Below are 9,506 nucleotides of genomic sequence, written 5' to 3'. Positions count from 1 at the left end.
GGTGCTTTTTGAGGCTCTCTCCAGCTCTAAGAGTGTGATTCTGTACCTATAGTTTTCTACGTTTCTCCTTTCTTCACTAGACAATATGAGAGTAACTTCTTTCATCCAGAGACAGAGCCCTGCATGGTTCTGGCCCTGTGCCTTCCCAGTGGGGCAGGCTGACCAGGGACAAGCACCATTTTCCACTGAGTCACACTCACCTTCAACTGTAGGCTGCACCCTTATGTTACATACCACTGAGAAGAACACACAATCCACCTGTTAAACTTTGGCTGTCAATTGTGGGGCGCATCCTGATTTCAAAAAAAAAATTTTTTTTTTTTAAAGGTAATGATGTGCATCTGAGGATGATGCAATGTAACCATTGAATGTAGGGTAGTAATTGGTAGAACAGGTGCTCAGGGAAGCACCAGAAGGAGGGGCAGTTATCTTGCCTGGGAAAGGTGTGGTCGGAAAGTCTTTGAGAAGGCTTCTGGTTTAGCTGAGAGGCGGTGTGACTTTGGAACTCAGATTGCTTGAGTTTCTTTCCCAGCCCTGCCACTTACTGGCTGCAGGACCTAAGGCAAGTTTCTTCATCTCTTTGTAACTCAGTTTTCTCATCTGTAAAATGGTGTATAAGAATAGTAATTGCCTCATAAGATTATTGTAAGGATTAAATTAAAGAGTATATGTAAAATATGTGAGACAGAGCCAGGCACTTGGTAAGTATTCCCTGAATGTTACTATTGATGTGATTATGTGTTTATTGCCTGGCCACCCACCCCCTTCCAGACCGTGAGCTCTAGAAAACAGGGAACAGGCTTGTTTTGCCCCCACTTGTCGTACTGATCTGTGCCTGCAATATAGTAAGTGCCCAATAAAGGAATTTGCTATTTGCTATCCCCTTTTGGCTAGTATTCCCCTTTATCCATGAGAGTACGGCCCATTCAGTGGCCTCCCAACCCTCTTCAATGAAATGAGCCTGATGAAAACCTACTGAAATTAGTTTTGGTACAGTTAGCAAATGTCTTACAGAACTATACTCTTAGGTTCTTGCAAATGATGGGTGTCTTTGTCTTATCAGTCTTAGACTCTGGCCTACTAATGAGGACAAAAGTAGATGCTAGAAATAAATGAATAAAAAGACCCGCTGTTCCCACAGCTCAACTTTTTCAAGGCTCTGCTGATCGGAAGGCAGATGATGTCCTTGAGCGACTCCACAACCCAGATAAGGCTGGCTAAGACAAAGGGACTGTCCCTGCTTTGACAAATGGGACTGACCTTCTAGTCCTGGTAAAACATTCCGGTTTCAACAAAGTCTGTATCAGGTGGGAGATGATATATGGCTGGAAGTATGTAAATCCACAGGCAGGTGTTAACTGGCGGCCTTGTTATGCAATTAACCCACAATTTACAAGCACATCCCAGAAAGAAGGAAAGTTGTATTTGCCATCTCTTCTGGCTTTTTAGTTAAGTGGCTGTATTAAGAAACACTTCTGAAAAAGAAAGATTCGTTAGTCATAGATTCTAAGAGTCTCTATCTGAATTAAGATTCTGTAATTTAACTTCAGATAACACTTGTCTAAACACAAGATGAGTCAATTAGCAGAATTAGAGGGATATCAAGCTTTCTTTGTATGTTTTCACTGGTGCTACCCCCAGCAGTCAAGGAAGGTAACTGCAGAAGTGTATTTAGCAGGCCGGAAGTGAAGTGGCAACTGAGAAATGAGAATTTCATAGTTAATTTTAGTCGCAGGAAGACAAGAGATTGTATATTATTTGGTTCTCTGTCCTCAGTTTCAGATAGAAACTTGCTTCTTGCTTTCCCATCCATTATCTTTTTGTCTGATCCAACATGTCAGCTTGGTTCTCTAAGAAACTAATCCAAATCCCTGTATTTTTCCAAGCTTGCAATTCTATGTCACTATATTGTAGACACTTGAAATTTTGAATTACTAATTGAAATTTTGATTCAATTTGTCGAAATGAGGGCCTTGGAGGACATGATAAGTATCTTTGAATAGTTGAAGGTCTGTCATGGGAAAGATGAAAAACGTTCTGTAAGGGTGTAGAACAAGGGATAGATGCCACAGTGGGGGTTTTTAATTCATTGTAAAGATGGATTGTTTATCAGTCAAGGATGAGCAAAAATCAAATGGGAAATCCCAGGAGACGGGGCTTTCCCATCCCAGGGTAATCCTTAGATTTGCCAGTCATTAGTGCTGTTGTCAGTCCCTGGCTTTTCTCTCCTTCCAGTCACTTGGAAAACTGACATTCCTGGCCCCCTTGTGGTTGAGCGGGGCCCCGTTGTCCAGAACAGACCTCTGTGCTTCCGAGCCAAAATATAATGTGCAGAAGAGTTTGGGATAAAAAGGAACCATAGTTCTATTGCTTGGCTGGGCAAAGGAGACTGCAGCAGGCTAAGACCTACAAAACTGCAGGCCGGTCCCGAGGAAGGGGTTGGGGTGGGGGTTGGGATGGTTTGTGGGGAAGTAGAGGATCTGGCTGGTTTCAATGGGAACTGGGTACCTGCTGTCAGCCTCATTGGTCATGTCTTCAGGGTGGTACTGAGTTCATGAAACAAAAGGCTAATAAGGGAGGAGGGGAGGTTTGCATAAAAGAGGAAAAAGGTTACTTTAAAATTGAGCTTCGCTGAAGCATTAGTGCAGCCATCTTGATTTTTGTTCAACTTTATGCTTTTGAGTGATGTTAGTGTGACTTGTTCCTACTGTTCGGTCTAGCCCATACTATTAAATTGCCCAGTATGAAATCCCAAGAGCTCTCTTCCCCTGCCAATGTAATCTAGAAAACAAGGGCCTAGACCGAGTGCCTATCCACCTGATTCCCAGGGAGATAACCATGAGTAGAGACTCCTTGTCATCCTGCACGGAACATATAGCAAAAAGGAGAAGTACATGTTATTTTAAGCTACCGTAGCATAACCTAACTCATCCTGAATACAGATTTTGTGCAGTTATCCTTGGGCAGCAACAGGCTCAGGAAGGCAAATCCCTCCCCCAGCCTCAGGGTTGGATTGTCATTGGTCAGAGCCAATGGTGGCAATCCCATTTCCCTTTTCCAGAGGAAAAAAAATCCCCAACAGCTCTCCACATGACCGCATTCTGACTGATGAGAACTAAGGGAGGTCTTGGATTGGAGAGCCTTTGAAGATTTTCCTTCCTGATAACAAGAGGGAGAAGAGCAAGGAGAGGAATTATTTTCCTCCCGCTTTTGATTGTTTCCTATGAGATCATGACACCTGAAGGGGTGTCTCTGTGTTTCACACAGAGAGGGTGGTACACCTGTGGAATGCATCATTCCAGGGGGCTGCACAGGTTGTGTTCACAAAGCCGAATCCCCACTTCATACATCCGCATCTAGCCAAATGGTACTCCCACTTGTATGTCTCACAGGCTCTAACATCTTATGTTCAAGGCCTGCTCCTCCTCGTGGGATCCCTGTCTCAGCTAAAGGAGCCGTAGTCCTCCCTGGTGTCCAAATCAGAAACCTGGGGATGACCCCGCTTCTGCCTCTGCCTCATCAAGTCCCTTACATTTCCCAAGTCCATCTATTCCTGTCCATTCCCACTGCTTCTGCAAAGCCATCAGCACCACTGCAGAGGGCTGTTTAGCTGACTAGTTTGCCTAAAACCTAGCTCCCCTCCAGCACGGGTCCAAATCATAGCCACCGGTATCTTTCTAAAATAAAGTGATCACTTAAGGCCCTTGCTTAAAACAACTTCAGTGACTTTCTAATATCCCCTGGATAAAGCCCCAAATCCTTGGCCAAGTTTATAAGACCTTTCATGGTCTAGCTCTGACTGTCTCTCTAGTCTCAATTTAGGCCACTCCCGCTTGTCACCTTTGTTCCATTCTTAACTACATTCTCTGCAGGTCACAGAACGCTGCACGCTGTCTTCCTTCCATGCCCCTTGCACACGCTGGCCTGTTTTCTTAAAACTATCCTTCTGCTTCTCTTCCCCCTCCCTTGCCCAGCTAACTTCACATCTTCTTAAAGGACTTCCATCCTTCCTTCTCACAGAAGTTATGTTCTTCTAGAAGCCTTGCTCACTTCCTCAGTGCTGGCTGAGCTACCCTTCTCGGTGCAAACAGCACACTCTTTTGCTCTCACCATCTTAATCTTTTTTTTGTTTGTTTGTTTTACCACTAAGTTATAATTTTCTATTAGTCTTCTGTTTCTCCTACTAGACTGTAGCCCCTTGAGGGTGATGACTGCCCTTTCCATCTTTGGAAAAGTGCCAACATGTATTAGGTTCTCCACGAAGTGTTGTGCATGCTATCATTATATGCCTCTTTGCTAGACAGAAGAAAGAGTCCATGCATGTGGGTTCTGAGAATACTGCTGTGGTGATGAGCCAAGGGATTGATGGTATGAGACAGGGATGATGGCAAGAGAGACAGCTTGGGTTAGACAGGCTCTGGGTCTGGAGTATAAACCAGGCAAATAGCATGTACATGATGAAACTAGAAGTCAAAATAGGAGCAGGGATAGAAGCTCAAAAGGCATGATCAGGGCCTGGGAAACTATCCAGCTGGACAGATCCTGGGCAGAAGCCCGAGGAGGAGAGAATACCCAGGTTGAGGTACTGAAGGCCTGAAACAGGGGCTAGGGGCTGTCTGGGAGCACAGAGCCAGGAAGAAGCGTCTTTTCTTTAATATGGAGAGGACTTAGCTGACCTGAGGGAGATGTAAGGTGGAGCAACAAAAGCAGCCTGTGTTACATTGGAGAAAGCTGGCTCCGTAACCATGCATATAGCTGTGAATACCCTGCCTCTGTAGACTATGGACCCCAAGACCCTTCACGCTGCAGTAGATTAGACCTTGGGTTATCAGCAGGCAGACAGTGGGAGGCAGAGCTTGGTTCTGGATAGAGGAGGAGGAGAGCTGTGGTTCCAGCCTCGGCCACCCTCTGGGAGGAGCAGTACTAAGAATCATCCGTACACACAGGATCCTTTGGAGTGAGGATGTCCCTGGTTTCTGCCACAGATTCACAAGAATGGTTCATATTGGTGATGGACCCATGAAGATCCACAGATCTGAGTGAAGAGTTAATAAATTTGGAGAAGCAAAACTGGACTTTATTGGAGGAGAAATTTATTAAGTAGTGAGTATGGACCATAAAGCCAGAAAGGACACTTTGCCCAAGTCAAGGTATGCCAAAGTCACACCTTGGAATTTCACGTGAACATCTCGCTGTCACCAGAACTTAGAATCCCCATGAGGTAGTACAGGCTTGTTTCCCGGTCTTTTCTAAGACTTAAGGTGGCCCAGGGGTTTAGAACCCATGTTTTCCTGCTGGATTCAAGCAACTGGTACCCAAATGATGAGTTAGAGTCTTCTAAGAATTGTAAGGGCAATAGAGAAACCTGTCTCTTGGCTCTCCATTGCCTTAATGGGGCCGTGGTGGCCTTCACAGTTGTTTTCAATCTCCTCTATGTCTAGACCTTTGCCCTCCCCACTTCCATGGGCCAGTCCTACCAGGCTACTGTATGGCTCCATTCCTTCATCTTTATTTTCATTTTATAGAATGAAACTTCCCTTGAGTGACCCTGCCCCCCTCCCTGTCTCTTTGTTCCTACTCTTTAGGCATTCAGATCTAGCCTTGTTATTTCTTTTCAGTAGTGATGAGTCATCCTTCAGGGGGGCATGAAGATGAAGCAAAATACCACAGTGGGTTTGCATAGATGGGGTACACGCTCCACAAATGCTTTTTCCATGTACAGTCAAGCAAGTCAGACTTGTGAACACCACTGAATTTAGAATTAAACTTAATATTCTTTGAGTCTTTCTGTCCCCGGGAGAATTTCTTTACAAATATATATCTAATCATTGTTTTTCCCTTGTTTCTGTCTTTTAAAAGAGACCTAGTATTTTGGCATGTAACCCATGCAGCTCATATTATTTTCTGTTGTCCTTAAGAACAGCATACTGCATGAAGACTTGGTTACAAGTGAAGGAATTTTATAACAAGCAAGGAAATGTTTACTGACCAGTCATTAACAGTGACATGATATGGGCTGAGAGGAGCCTGCCAGTGAAAACAAGAATGGTCAGCTTCACTCCACCAGGCCTTCATTGTGTGCCTCCTGGGCCCAGCACTCCATTCCTCGAAGACGGTATATTTTCTGGAGAAATGAACAATATTCACAATACGGTCAAAGGGACTAAATCTGCAAAGCAGAAGTTGTCAACTGACACATCACTCACATCCAAGGACGTCAAAGCAGGAGTATCAGGGCAGTGGCCAGGGAATAACCTCAGGTCGAGGGTAGAAAGGATTTCTGAGCTAGAGAAAGTTTCTTCCATCAGTGGGCTGCAAGGACTCTAGCCTTTAATACTGATGATGAAGGGACATGGCCCCAACAATAATAACACAGCATAAATTCTGTATGCTGTTCTGTTCTAAGAAACCTACATATTTTATCTCCTGTAATCCCTGCAATAACCCCATGAAGTAAGCATTATTATCACACCCACCTTTTTTTCCCAGTGGTTTTTTTTTTTTTTTTTAATTTTAATTCCAGCTAGTTAACATACAGTGTTGTATTAGTTTCAGGCATCCAATATAGTGGTTCATTTAGATGAAGGGAATTGAAGCACAGAGAAGTTGAGTGGCTTACCCAGCTAGAAAGTAGCTGAGCTGGGATTTGGACCCAGACAGTCTGGCTGCTGCACAGAGGATGAGATCGAAACCTTTAAGTTTTGACTTGGTAGTCCATTTTCTGTCCCATCTGAAGCAGCTCTTTGTTTCCACTAACAAACACATCTAGTGACAGTTGTTGAAAGCTAGATGCCAGTTTGCATTGTTTGAGCTCTCACTGGTCTGGAGTTTGGGGGGAAGTCCCTAGAAGATGCATGGTAGACATGGCAAGTTGGCCTTGGAATGAGCCAACCATAGGGAATTAATTTTCTGAAGTCAGTAAAGTCCGTGGGCCAAAATGAAAACCGGGACCTAGGCAAGCTTAAGCTCCTCCCCTTAGAACTTCCTCTCCCACCTGGGCCTGTCCAGCTGGTGACTTTTGGCTCTGTGTGTTTGGTGAAGCATATGTGTGAAAAGACCAGTGTTTCCTTGCGTTTTATTCAGAGGGAAGTGAAAGGGAAAGATTGGAAATTGAAAAAAAGCACAGTCCTCTTGTTGGGGCAGATCAGCCAAAGGAGGAGCCAGAGTTCTTCTGCTCATACCCCCACCACACTTGCTCCCACGATCTTCCCAAGCCCCCTCTGAGCCTTGGCATTATTGGTGGTGCCCTCTCCCTGCATTTCAGCTTGCCATTAATCCCACACATTTCCAGGGCCCAGCTCAAGGCTATGCTCCTCTGTGAGTCCCTCCTGGTCCCCCAGTCTTCCTTCCCTCACCCTTCCTAGAGCCCCTTAGCATGTTCAGAAACAGACAGCTCTGAGGCATGGTTTGCTTCCTATTGTTGTACAATTTTGCTCTGTACCAGTATGGAAAGTACTAGAAGATGGAGATTGTGATTTTGACATGCTCCCCCAACTCCTCCACTGTACTGGCCCCCTGTCTACTGTCTACTGGTCGGTGTTGCATTGTAATCCTCACATTTCAGCACAGGGTTTATAATCTCTGGATTTGGGGTGGCGGGGGTGGGGGCAAAAGAGAGGTTTGAGAGGAAAAAAGGTGACTTGCTTTGGGAGAAGAGAGATGCTTTCCTAATAAAAGATAAAATGGCCAAATGGGGGTAGGCTTGTGCCCCTGAGATAAGAGGAAAGGTCATTTATTTAAATGGTAAATGGCTAGAAATGCAGATCAGATTTATAGGGCGCCTACAAATCCATAAAAAGCTTGCACACAGATGCATGCATAATAATCCCGAATTGGCTATAAAATTTATCTTCATGAGTAAAGAAAGGAGGGATTGTTGATCCTGTTATGATTTTCCCCCCATCTTTCCAAAGAAGACAGGATTAATACCAAGAGGGATAAATCATGATGTGATTTTTGTATATATGCACAAAGCAAACACAATGAATATTTGATTTTCTTCGACTTCTGCAGGGCTAAATCAATTTGAAGAGATAATGGTAGAGGATTAAGTTATTGGAACGTGTGTAACTCTAAAGTTTTGAATACAGTTAACTCACAAGTTATTACAATTTCAGTATAACATCTGTTATCGTTGAAATAGCAGATGTGTTGTGTATTGTGAAACTAAGGGAAAATTGGATAGGCACACATTTTTCAAAAGAAACCAGGCTCATATTAAATTATTTCTGAAATGCAACACTGTAAAAATTATTGCAAAGGGTAGACTAACTGAAAGGGTGTCCTCAAAATGAGGCTCTATCACAAATAATGCTATTAATAGAAAGTCACCTTAAAATACGAGGCAAGTAAAATGTTATATGAATTCTTGCACTACCAAAGGAGTATGAAGGGAAGTTAACATACTGAAGGACTTAGAAAAATTTTGAAGCCACAGAATGGAAAATAGCAATTCCTAAAAGTGGGTGTGGTGTAAAGAATGATGATTTCCTAACTCTGTGGTCCATGCTCAGTGCCGGTGATTTTACTCCTTTATTAGAGTGACTAAGCCACAGACTCTTCATGAGCAGTGAGTTATGTCCACCATCCTTCCGGCAGTCATATTTTCTGGACCCCAGAGTTGGGACATGTGCTTTAATGAGAATATGTGGATGTACAGGAATGAGAGAAGAGGATATTTGACATTGAGATTTTCTCATAAAATCCAGAACGTATGGTCACTTTTCCTGCGTTGTCCAGCAAAGTGCTGGCCTTAAAGCCAAGACTCAGAAACCATTTACTTGTGGATCGGAATTTGCAGCTTGCTCTTTGCCAAGTGCCACCCTTGAGGCACCTCTGTGTGTTTTCTGATTACACTATTGTGATTACGTTATTAGTAGCATTCAGCTAATATTTTGTCTAGAGTCTTGAAATTGGTTGCTACATTTTACTTTTTTTCTCCACCTGTCCACCATTGTGCTTTTCTTTTTTGAAAGGTCTGGGGAAACGAATCCCACTGTATTATTATTTATCAAGTTTCATGGTCAGGAAAGAAAATACCAGAAATGTGAGGTTGGAGGTGGGGGGAGATCTAATTAAGCTTGACTCTGTCTGGTTTTCAATTCTACTACCGTTGACAGCTCGCTCCTAGGAGAAAGAGGTCCCAGTTGGTCTCCACCACAAAAAAGGTTTTTAATAAAATATTCAAGATAGCTGAGGACCTTTAGAATGGGTAATTTTATTCAACATACACTATGATCTTCCTGCTGGTTGTGGGCTCTGGACCAATACCCAGGAGCTTCTCTTGGAGTGCATGACTATTATGCATTATGTTAGAGCATTCTGTGAAAAGTCAATTTACTCGGAGTCAGATACACCATATTTTAACTTGGAGACTAAAATTGTCTCTGGGGTTTAGTTTGCTGCCATGATGAAGTTCTTAGTGTTCTGCAAATCCTAGATTTATTTTTAACTGCTTCAGTGCTGCATTTTTTAAAGACTAATGAATGGTTAAAAAAGAAAGAGGA

This window comes from Eumetopias jubatus, unplaced genomic scaffold (assembly GCF_037043125.1).
Source record: "Eumetopias jubatus isolate StellerSeaLion01/CBP00866 unplaced genomic scaffold, mEumJub1_p1.0 scaffold_7, whole genome shotgun sequence".
Lineage (NCBI taxonomy): Eukaryota > Metazoa > Chordata > Mammalia > Carnivora > Otariidae > Eumetopias > Eumetopias jubatus.
This window is presented reverse-complemented; position numbering follows the sequence as displayed.